Below are 10,075 nucleotides of genomic sequence, written 5' to 3' on the forward strand. Positions count from 1 at the left end.
TTATCAAACATCAACAGAATCTCAACAGAGACAATGGTATTGAGATTAGTGGAAGTTGGATGCCCTTAATCAGAAAAATTAAGATCACCAATACACCTCAAGTATAGCAATCAATGGTTTTTGATGGTTTACTTGATCTAAACTAAGTATGCACCTGAGAGTTTAATGATGGACGAGATCCAATAGATCTGAAATAATAATGCACCAATGAATACAATGATGGATCAGGATCATGAGACCTGAAATGAGTTTTGATTGCATGATCTGCTCATGGATTGATTAGATCTATGTATTGATGCATGTTTTTATCTCTGAATATTATGATCTGGGTCTTTGGGAAGTTATAAAAAGCTATGGAATTTTAGGTCATAATTTGTAGATCTATACACTGGTTGGTCTCGGGAAAAGCATGTATACACGCAGGTTCGCCTCTTCAAAGTAGCATATAAAAAGTTTATGTTCATAAATGACTGATCACCCTAATCAACATTGCTACTTATCTGTTATATGTCAATGATGTCCTCATGTTGAGCTGGGTTGAGTGATAATGTATGAAGTAGAATTGATTGAATGATGAAGTTGAATTCAGTTATCGATTGATTGAAGAATGTTAAGATTACTTGTTGATTGTAGATCAGAGATAGTTCTGTGATTGGTTCACAATGTTGTAGTAGATCTGAGTATGGTTCAGTGTTCTTTTCAGAATTGCATTAGTCAGGTTTTCAGTTTTCAGTATTTTAAGATCTCTACGCGGGTTTCTCTACAGAAAAGCGTGTATGTACGTGCATTTCCTTAAGTGAAGTAGTATACATTTTGGAATTTGAATGATCAGGATTGCAGTTGATTCTATGTGTTGATGTAATATTCTAGGTTCAGTTCTGTGTACTGGTTACAGTGATATGACTATTCCAGTTGATTAGTTGAGTTTTGATTAAGTGTTAGTTGGTTTTCAGGGTTTGTTTGATTCACTTGAGTCAGAGATTGATGATTGGGTTTCAGTGATTTGCTGATTCAGTTGTGTCGGAGATTGATGACTGTGTTATAATGATGAGTTAAAGGTTTGTTAGTGATATTGAACTTAAATGTTGATAATGGGTCCAGTTTGAAATTTTGATGAAACGTGGCCTACAAGTTATGATATGTCGAAGCAAGTGGATCCAGTGTGAAAATTCATGAAATGTGGTCCATAGAAGTTGCTGAAGGTTGGAGCTTTCAGTGAGGAAGTTGAAGCTTCCTGCTAGTAGTAGTTGGTGATCAGATCAGGGGGTTGGAGCTCCCTTCTATTAGCAACTAGAGAACAAGTGAAGGTTGTAGCCTTCTGTAGGTTGGTGTCTGTGTACTAGTACAAGTTTACCCCAATACAAGAACCAGGAGGTTGGATCTCCCTTCTAGTAGCAGCTGGAGAAAGAACAAAGGTTGTAGCCCTCTGTAGGTGGGTGCTTGTGTATTGGGATGAGTCTGTACCAGTACAAGATTGTAAAAATATTTTTCTTTATATTAAAAAGAAGACAACAACGACAACAACAGGTGGTTTTTTTCTCGCATTGGGTTTCCACCTTAAATCCTGGTGTTAATGTGTGTTGCTTATTTATGATGGTTTATTTTTTTCTTACAACACACGGTTACTATTTATCTATTTTTTAATAAAGTATTGATGCACTGGCTGAAGACCAACATATGATGAATTAACTGAATCATAATTTCAATAGATTTACACTCGTTGTCTTAAGAATAGTTGCATACACACTCAGGTTCCTTTCAGTAAAGTCGCGTATAGAAATATGAATATGAAATGTAAAAAGTTATTGATTTGTAAATACTGATTCACCCCCCCCCCTTCTCAGTATTTTTCCCAACAAAAATTTGTTGAGTTCCTATGAATGAAGAATATCAAAGGCTATTTCAAAAATAAATCCAAAGCCTTCTCGATAGAAAGCTAATTTGGAAGTCGTATAATCCTTGGAATTGTTATGGCTTCTATGTTAATAAAAATTGAGAAAAAATCTGAGGGGTACCTCGCTTGGTCATAAATTAGATACCCCTCAATGTTTTATTGGTCGATGACACCTAACCTATTTCACACAAGGCATGTTTAATTTCCAGAATAGCAGGTACTAGAATCTTCTCCAAATTTGATATGAAGTTGGGCTTTTGACAAGTCTCAATTAAAGGAAGAAGACAGAGTCAAGACTACCTTTAGTGTGCCTGCAAGACATTACAAATGGAATTCCATGCCATTTGGTTTAAGAATGATCCCTTCAAATTTCAGAGAATAATGGATTAGGTATTCAAGCCTTACTTTGAATGGTTATTAGTCTATTTTGAAGACGTGTTAATTTTTCCCAGATTAATTAATGACCACCTTAAGCATGTAAGAATGTTTTTTCTAGTTGATAAATATTAAATTCTTGGTACATGCCATCTCTAATGGACGAATCACTCTGAAAAAACATGTTGTTACATTTTCTGATACATTCCAAGACCAATTTACAAATAATACACAATTGCACATGTTTCTTGGTTGCCTTAACTATGTTTGTAATTTCTATAAGTATTTTCCTCAAGACCGCAAAATTTTAAATGACCAATTAAAGAAAGGACCTCTTCCATGGACAGATGAGTACACACAAGCAGTCAAAAATATTAAAGAAAAGGTCAGATATCATCCCCCATGTAGTAGATGAATCCATGCCTGAAATAGTAGTGTTTGATGCTAGTGAACTTGGATGGGGTGGTGTATTTAAGCAAAATAAAGGTGATATAGAACAAATCATTCAATTTGCTTTTGGTACCTGGCCTGATGTTGAGAAAAATTATTCTACTATTGAAAAGGAAGTCAAAGTTGCTTTGAATGTAGTTGATAAATATGAAATTCACTTAATAAACAAAATATTTATACTAAGGATAGATGCATATGTTATGAAGAATGTTCTTAGCAAAGAAATCAAAAAATCAGGAGAGGTAAAGTTTGCTCGGTAGCAAGATTTATTTGCTAAATTTTATTTTGACGTGTAGCTTATAAAGGGTAGTGAAAATTGTATCCCAGATTTCTTGAGTGGAGAAAATCTGCAGGATCCAATCCATTGTATGGTGATAGTTACATAATGGAAATATAATGATGAGATATGTAGATAAATTCCTGAAACAAAATCTTGGGATCAATATTGTAGTGAATGGGATCCATCATGGAAACTACGCCATACTCAAGTTTTAGACACAAATCTACAGCCTCATAATGATATTCAACACTTGGTCCCTAAATGGAGGTTTTATATGCAACGAGGAAGATGAATACCCCTTATGGCCCACTAGAATGCATGCCACCTTGATAACTTAGCATAATATTCTCTCACCAATCATTTTTTAGATATTAGTGAAATATGAAGACGAGAGTATTAAGGAAAATAATTATCACAAATATTTTTCCTTAAATAGGCCAAGAGATCTTGATTGGCCAAGACAATGGCCTTAAAGAAATCTAGAATTTTTTTTCCCTGGATCTGTCTACAATTTCGAAGGGTACACTAAGTTATGGCGGGACTTTCTTTGTCGAAGTGATGAATATAAGAATATGATATCATGCTAAATTTTGGAGCTATGCATGCCAATCAAATGGGACATAAACATGACTGGTTAAAACATTGGTGGAGTCATTTCGGAATAAACCGAAGTGCCATACATCTAGTGTATCTACAAAGTAATTACATTAGTAATATATTCAAAGAATACAAAGACACATAAATCTGCATATATGAGCATATTTTGGATGAGTACATCGGATTTCGTGATCGATGGCTTGTCCGGGTGAAAGTCATGCACCAAGCCATCCTTGGTCGCCCAATGATTGTATCAAGAATATATACCAAGGCATGGGACAATGGACCCTACCATCACCAATTTTTAGGACTTACAATGCTTGATGACTAGTCGTTGATATGGTTGATAGATGATGTCATACAACTTTTCCGTGGGTTTTTTGGGTCCAAAACCTCCATTATGTAAATAATAATATCTATGTGAAAATTCGTTCTCACGGGCTTTATGAAAAAACATCCATAGTGTCAGGATATTTTGTACTGCAAAATATTTATCATGGGATTTGATATGAAAAGCATCCACTTTGTACATTGTAGGGAAAGAGTAACTAGATTCCTATAGTTGGGCCTAACTCAGCTATAAAAGAAAGGGAAGGATGAGTTCTTCCTCATCTTTTGGAAATTCTTAGGAGTCTAAATTCTTAGAAGCCTGTGCATCGGAAGTTAGAGTCTAATGTGAACCTAAAGCAGCCATATTTTCATAGGAGTCAAGTCTATATGTTCTAAATATCTACTCTTTGTGATCATTCCATGATATTATAGATAAGTATTCACAGACATATTGATTTGGACTTATGTAGGAACATAATAGAATATAGATATAGACATAAACACAAAGATGCAACATAAATAAAACTTCATTTCATTAATATCAAAGAACTGAAATATCCCTACATACAAAATGGAAATAAACTAGCTCGGGCGATGGTAGCTTTATCTATGAGAAGAGATGTGGTGGCTACATGCCTTTGAACTGTGTTTTTTTTTGTTTTTGCGAATAAGATAGAATATATTACTGAAAGAAGTGAGTAATTACATTGGTTGGGTTGTGTGGGAGAGAGAGCTCGTCACAAGGACCAACAAAATTGTCTATTCTAGCTTCTAGATTTCTCCTTTTATATTGATACTTTGCCAAAATTGGGCTTTGTAAACTATAGTAGTTACTGTGGTGAATGTCCAGGAACTGTATAGGAACCCTTGTTACAGTAGACTCAAAAAATAGAATAGAGGACATAGTCGTTACTAAACAAACAAAGGCTAGGATGTTTATTTCCAAGACTGTGAAGTCTACTGCAGTCAGACCTCCGCAGGGGAAAAGAGACAAAAAAGAGGTTTTCGTATTCATTCTTAATTGGTAGTAATAGGGTATTCATATAGACTGATGGGAGTTTCCTAAGTACTACCCTTCGGTGGCACAGTGGATTTCAGATGACTTGAGGAGGCTCCAACGATTTCTTTCTTAATACTTGGTGACTTGTCAGCGGCCAAGTGGACTTTCGTCGTGGATTTCTTCCTGATGATGGTGTACTGCGAAGAGTCCCGAGTAATGAAACAACATTGATGGACTTTCTCAACAAATATCACGAATGTTTCAGTGAGACTGTCTATTTTGGTTTCAAGCGCTTTAGTACGATCCTCCTGCTCCTGCATTGCGAGATCCATGATAGTTTTCAACTACCACTAGGTTTCTATGGTGTGCACATAAAGGTTCTCGTGTGTTCTGGTGAGAGCTGGATCAGGGATCCAAGCAAAGTCCACATCAATTTCTTTAGACAAGATTTCTTTGCGAAGAGCACTAGCTTGGGCTTCAATATTGGCAATCTGCTCTTGGGTTTCCGGGTTGACAGCTGCTACGAAGTTCATGGTTGCGTGCTTCGCGGATGTCTCAGTGTGAGTAGTGGGGGGAAACCTAGAGAATGCCATCGGGAGACAAATTTACCACACCCACCCCCTTGACTAGAGACCAGGCTTGAATTGCACTTCAGGGCCATGAGGAAAACAAAGGGGCTGGAAAGCGAGAAGACATAAAGAGAGGAGGAAGAGCCGAGGGGCCTGAGATTGAATGGAATGACGAGAGGGAGAAGGGTGAGGGGGAATAAATAGAGGTCGAAGGATCTTGGGGGGCATGGAGCGGAGAGGAGGGGTGGGAAGGGAAAGTGTGCGGAGTACGGGGGTTAGGAGGTGGAGAAGGAAACTTACAGAGCATATGGGATAGGATGGCAGTGACCTCACGCGAAAGGAGGGTTGTGGTAGGAAAGGCTAGCACATCTGTCGAGCTGAGGATGGGTCTGGGCGTATGCGCCTCAATACCATCCTTCTCCTAGTACTTAGAATCATCCTTGATGTGACGGAGGGTACGCGAATAGTTATTGTTCAGTAATCTGGTTGTCCTTGTCATTAATCGTTGCATAGTGTTGATGGAGATCACTGTCTTCTAGATCACTCCATGACTTGGAGAGTAGCTAAAGGGTCCCTGATAATCCCTCATTAGCTAATCTGTCTGCGAGCTTGTTGTCGTTTCTTCTGATAGCCTGAAAGTGTAGACCTGCCATGCTGTCTATTTTAATTTTGATTCTCTACATCATTTTGATTAGGTGCCAGTTAGTTGAGACTTTAGCCACCTCGATACCCTGTTGGAGTTTTTTACAGGTCTGAGTGGCTAGAGTGGAGTCCCCTTCCAAGATCATAGGGTTGAACTTTAGTTTGTTCGTGATGGTGATGACATGTTCTAGAGCATGTAGTTCAACAACATTGTTTGTGGCTAAGCCTATGATACCCTCATAAACCCATAATATTTCGCCTTTGAGTTCCTGAAGACACCTCCAAAAATGGCCAAGCCTAGGTTAAATTTAGTTGTGCCATCATAGTTGAGCTTAATGGTTCCCAACTCCTACAGCCTCCATATGTCCTTCTATTTATCATTCCTGGAGGGGGAAGAGACATCGATAACTCTAATATAGAGGAGGTCTATCATAAACAGAAATATCACTTTAGAATTGTTGGGAGGGCCATTGGTAGTCTGAAGGGGAGGAAGCCACTTTCTCCTGAATTGTGCTTTTGATCTTTAATAATATGATTTCCTCTAGAGTTGAGATGCCTTGGAAATTCTGGTGTTACTTTCCTTCCATAGGGCCCAGCAGACCAAACCTAGGATTACATTCCATGCTCTATTAACCAAATGATGAGAAGAGAAGGAAGGTCGCTAGTTCGAGACGGTGACCTATATGGAGGAGGGATCCCTATCCGAGCTGTTGAAGACCAAGAAAACCTAGCCCCAAACTTTGGACGCATAGCGACATTTGTTCAGGAGATGATTGGAGGTTTCTTCCTCTAGCTGATAGAGTTGGCATCTAGAGGGACCAATGAAACCTTTTTTTCGTATATTATCTGAGGTTAGGATCTTCCTATGTAGAACCAGCCTTAGAGAAATAGAAATTTTAGGCCAATGTTTTATGTCCCAGATGGAGTTTCATTTAGGGCCTGGTTGAAATTCTGTAGGCTTCTTTTAAATTGAAGTGACTAGCAAAATTTTTGCCCCATCGAATTTTATCCTCTGAGGTGTCATGAAAGATTTGTATTTTTTGAAGTTTTGTTGAGAGGTCAGACCAAAACTGAATATTGATGTCGGGAGCCCAGTCCTCTTGATCTAGCCAGATTCTCCAGTTGTACCCAACTGCACTTGGTTTCCAATACTGGCTGACTCTGGTCCTGCCTCTATTTTTCATATCGGTCTTGATTTGTTGATGTTGATCTTGATTGAGTTCAGACCTTTGTTTCTAGGCATCCTCCTAGAAGAGTGCCTTGTCTCCATTTCTAGTCTCTCAGAAACTATGTTTTTGAATGATAGCCCTATTCTCCCACGCTTGATTCCAGATTATTGAACCTTTGATGTTGCCATTAAGCCTAATAATTTTATTTTGCAAGAGGGTAGGAGTGTACTTATATTTCCAAAGGATTCATCAAGGGGAGTTGGGGTTTGCAATCCATATCCATTGAGTTTTGGCTCCCAGAGCCTTCCCCAAAAGGTCAGTATCCTTGAGTCTAAGGCCACCATCTTTTCTAGGCCTGCAAAATTTTTCCAAGGCAAAAAGAGCCCATTTATGATTTTTCTCTGCTCCTCTCCATAAAAATTCCTTCACAATTTTTTGATCTTGTTGGAGATCACTTTTCGGGCTACCAGAGGCGAGTACATATAGAGCAGTTTCGCTTGTAAAACAAATTTTACAAGGACAAGACGACCAACCAGATTAAGAGATCTGAAGGTCCAATTGGCTAATATTTTCTCTAGCTTGTTGATCAGGGCTTCCCAAGTGATCTGGAATTTATCCAGGATAAAGAATGAAAGGTATTACAGACTCATGTGCATGGATGTGCCTATGTTACTTATGCAATGGATCGATAAGATTGCTAGAATACATAGACATTGAGGCAATCAGAGAAAACATAACAGTCAAACATGTAAGAAAAACAAGTTTAATAAGGATTTCACCCAATGCTCCTGGGCTACGTCTCCTGGTCCAGCCTTTCAGTGGTGGCCTCTCTATTATGTTTTCAAGCAAATTTTTTACAACAATGAGCTTGATTTGAGACTCACTAAACAAAATGAAGTCAGTAGGAATGAAGTGCATAGACTCTCCTTACTGAAACTCGACCTCTGAGGGTCACATTAGTATGACAGGCCTCTACCAAGGAGCTTGCTTTGAGCCTCTCTAGCCTTTAGTGGAGTACAGAGACTCTCTGACTCTCTTTAGCTCTGTCTGACTCGATGCTCCCTTCAAGTCAGCTCGGCTTCTACTCTCCATTCTCTGCTATTAGCTTCTTGTGTCTCTGTATGTGCCCCTTCTCTGCTTTTGTTAGTTCATGGCTTTAAAGCTAGTCTGCTCTTTGTCTGCTCATTTTCGCTTCTCGGCCTTCTGGTTTCCTTTCCTCTGTTCGTTTGAATTCCTTTGCTCTGCATCATCATCACTGGTTAACGCCTCGCAGGGATGTGACCACCTGTTTTGCTAACGAACTGGGTTTCATATTCCCTAAATCATATTCGAATGGTTGTTAACTCTGTTTGCTTCAAGATCGCCCGCGAACATGAATCATTTTCCAACTCATCATCCACGTCGAACGTCAAATACCATGTCATCTTACTTTTTGACCTGTCAAATCCAGTCAGTCACCGGGACACATCTCCATCATCGATCTGGACCCCCCAGATCCTACGATCATCCTTCATATCGGGCGGACAAGTCGTACGACGTTTACCCGTCTGATGTGGGCAATTTTCTCTCTTTTCTGCCAGGCGCGTGTCGCCCGATGTGTGGCATCAAGCGGGACTCAGTCAAAACTGCTTACCACCTTGAAGCCTTTCAATATCCTGCCGGTTTTGGGGAATCCATGCTACGGAACCAAAATAGTTACTTTTCCGAGTTTCATAGCGTTTTCGGGTTCGAGCGTTTCGGGGCTTTCCTTCACTGAGGGGGACGCCCTAGTGCTAATCACGTATTAGAATCCACCTCTGTTTCCCAATTTAGCCTCTGGTTTTTCCAGTTTTGTGCCTTTGCACTTTACCATGGGCTAAAGGTCTGTGCGCTCGACCGAGGGTCCTCGTTGCTCCGCTCTGGCCACAACTGCGATGGTTATGAGGATTCCTTCTGATAGCTTCGATCTTTTCTAGGACTTGAATTTTTTAGCATAATTTGAAACAGTCATGAAAACTTAGAGAGTTTTTAGGATCCAATTCGGATCACGACCTTCCCACTAAAAAAGCTTTTGGACCACCAAAAGTTGGTTTTCTTTGAAGCATCCATCAAGTAAGGGTATTTCTTCCTCACTTGCTCAATTTCTATCCATTTCGCACTGCCTGGATTTGAACATCTGAGTCCGATCCTGAGGTACTCAACATCACCTCTGCATGTAGTTCTTACCTTCCTGTCCAGAACTGCATCTTCCTACAACTCATTAAGATATTCAGGTAACAGATCGTCAATAGAAGGAAATTGACTTTTCTCTTCAAGATCTTCAATTAATGAAGATTCAAATAGTCTCAAGCTGTCTGCGTTAACAACTGAGTAGATGTGCATGTAAGCTGGTAGATCAAGGTGAAAATAATTCTCACCAATTTTCTCAAGTATCTTGAAAGGTCCATACCTTATTGGCTTCAGCTTCTTACCTTCACCTTGCATTCTGTCTTTGCTAATATATAGGCAGACTTGGTCACCAGCTTGGAAACTATGCTCCATCCGATGCTTGTCATGCCTTACCTTGTAATTGGCTTGGCTCTTTTCCAGCTGTTCCTGTACTGCCTGGTGAATCTTTTGGATTTGTTCAATGAACTTGGTTGCCTTATCCACATCATTGTGTCCATCAATTGCTATGTCTTTACCAAAGACAAAATCAAAGGGTTTCACAAAACAGGTCTCAAAAGGATATCTCTGTGTAGAAGAATGTTTAGCTCGGTTGTAAGCATGATACACATAGCATAAATGTTC

This window comes from Pinus tabuliformis, chromosome 9 (genome assembly GCF_031772625.1).
Source record: "Pinus tabuliformis cultivar Carrire ecotype Pingquan chromosome 9, CPIR1, whole genome shotgun sequence".
Lineage (NCBI taxonomy): Eukaryota > Viridiplantae > Streptophyta > Pinopsida > Pinales > Pinaceae > Pinus > Pinus tabuliformis.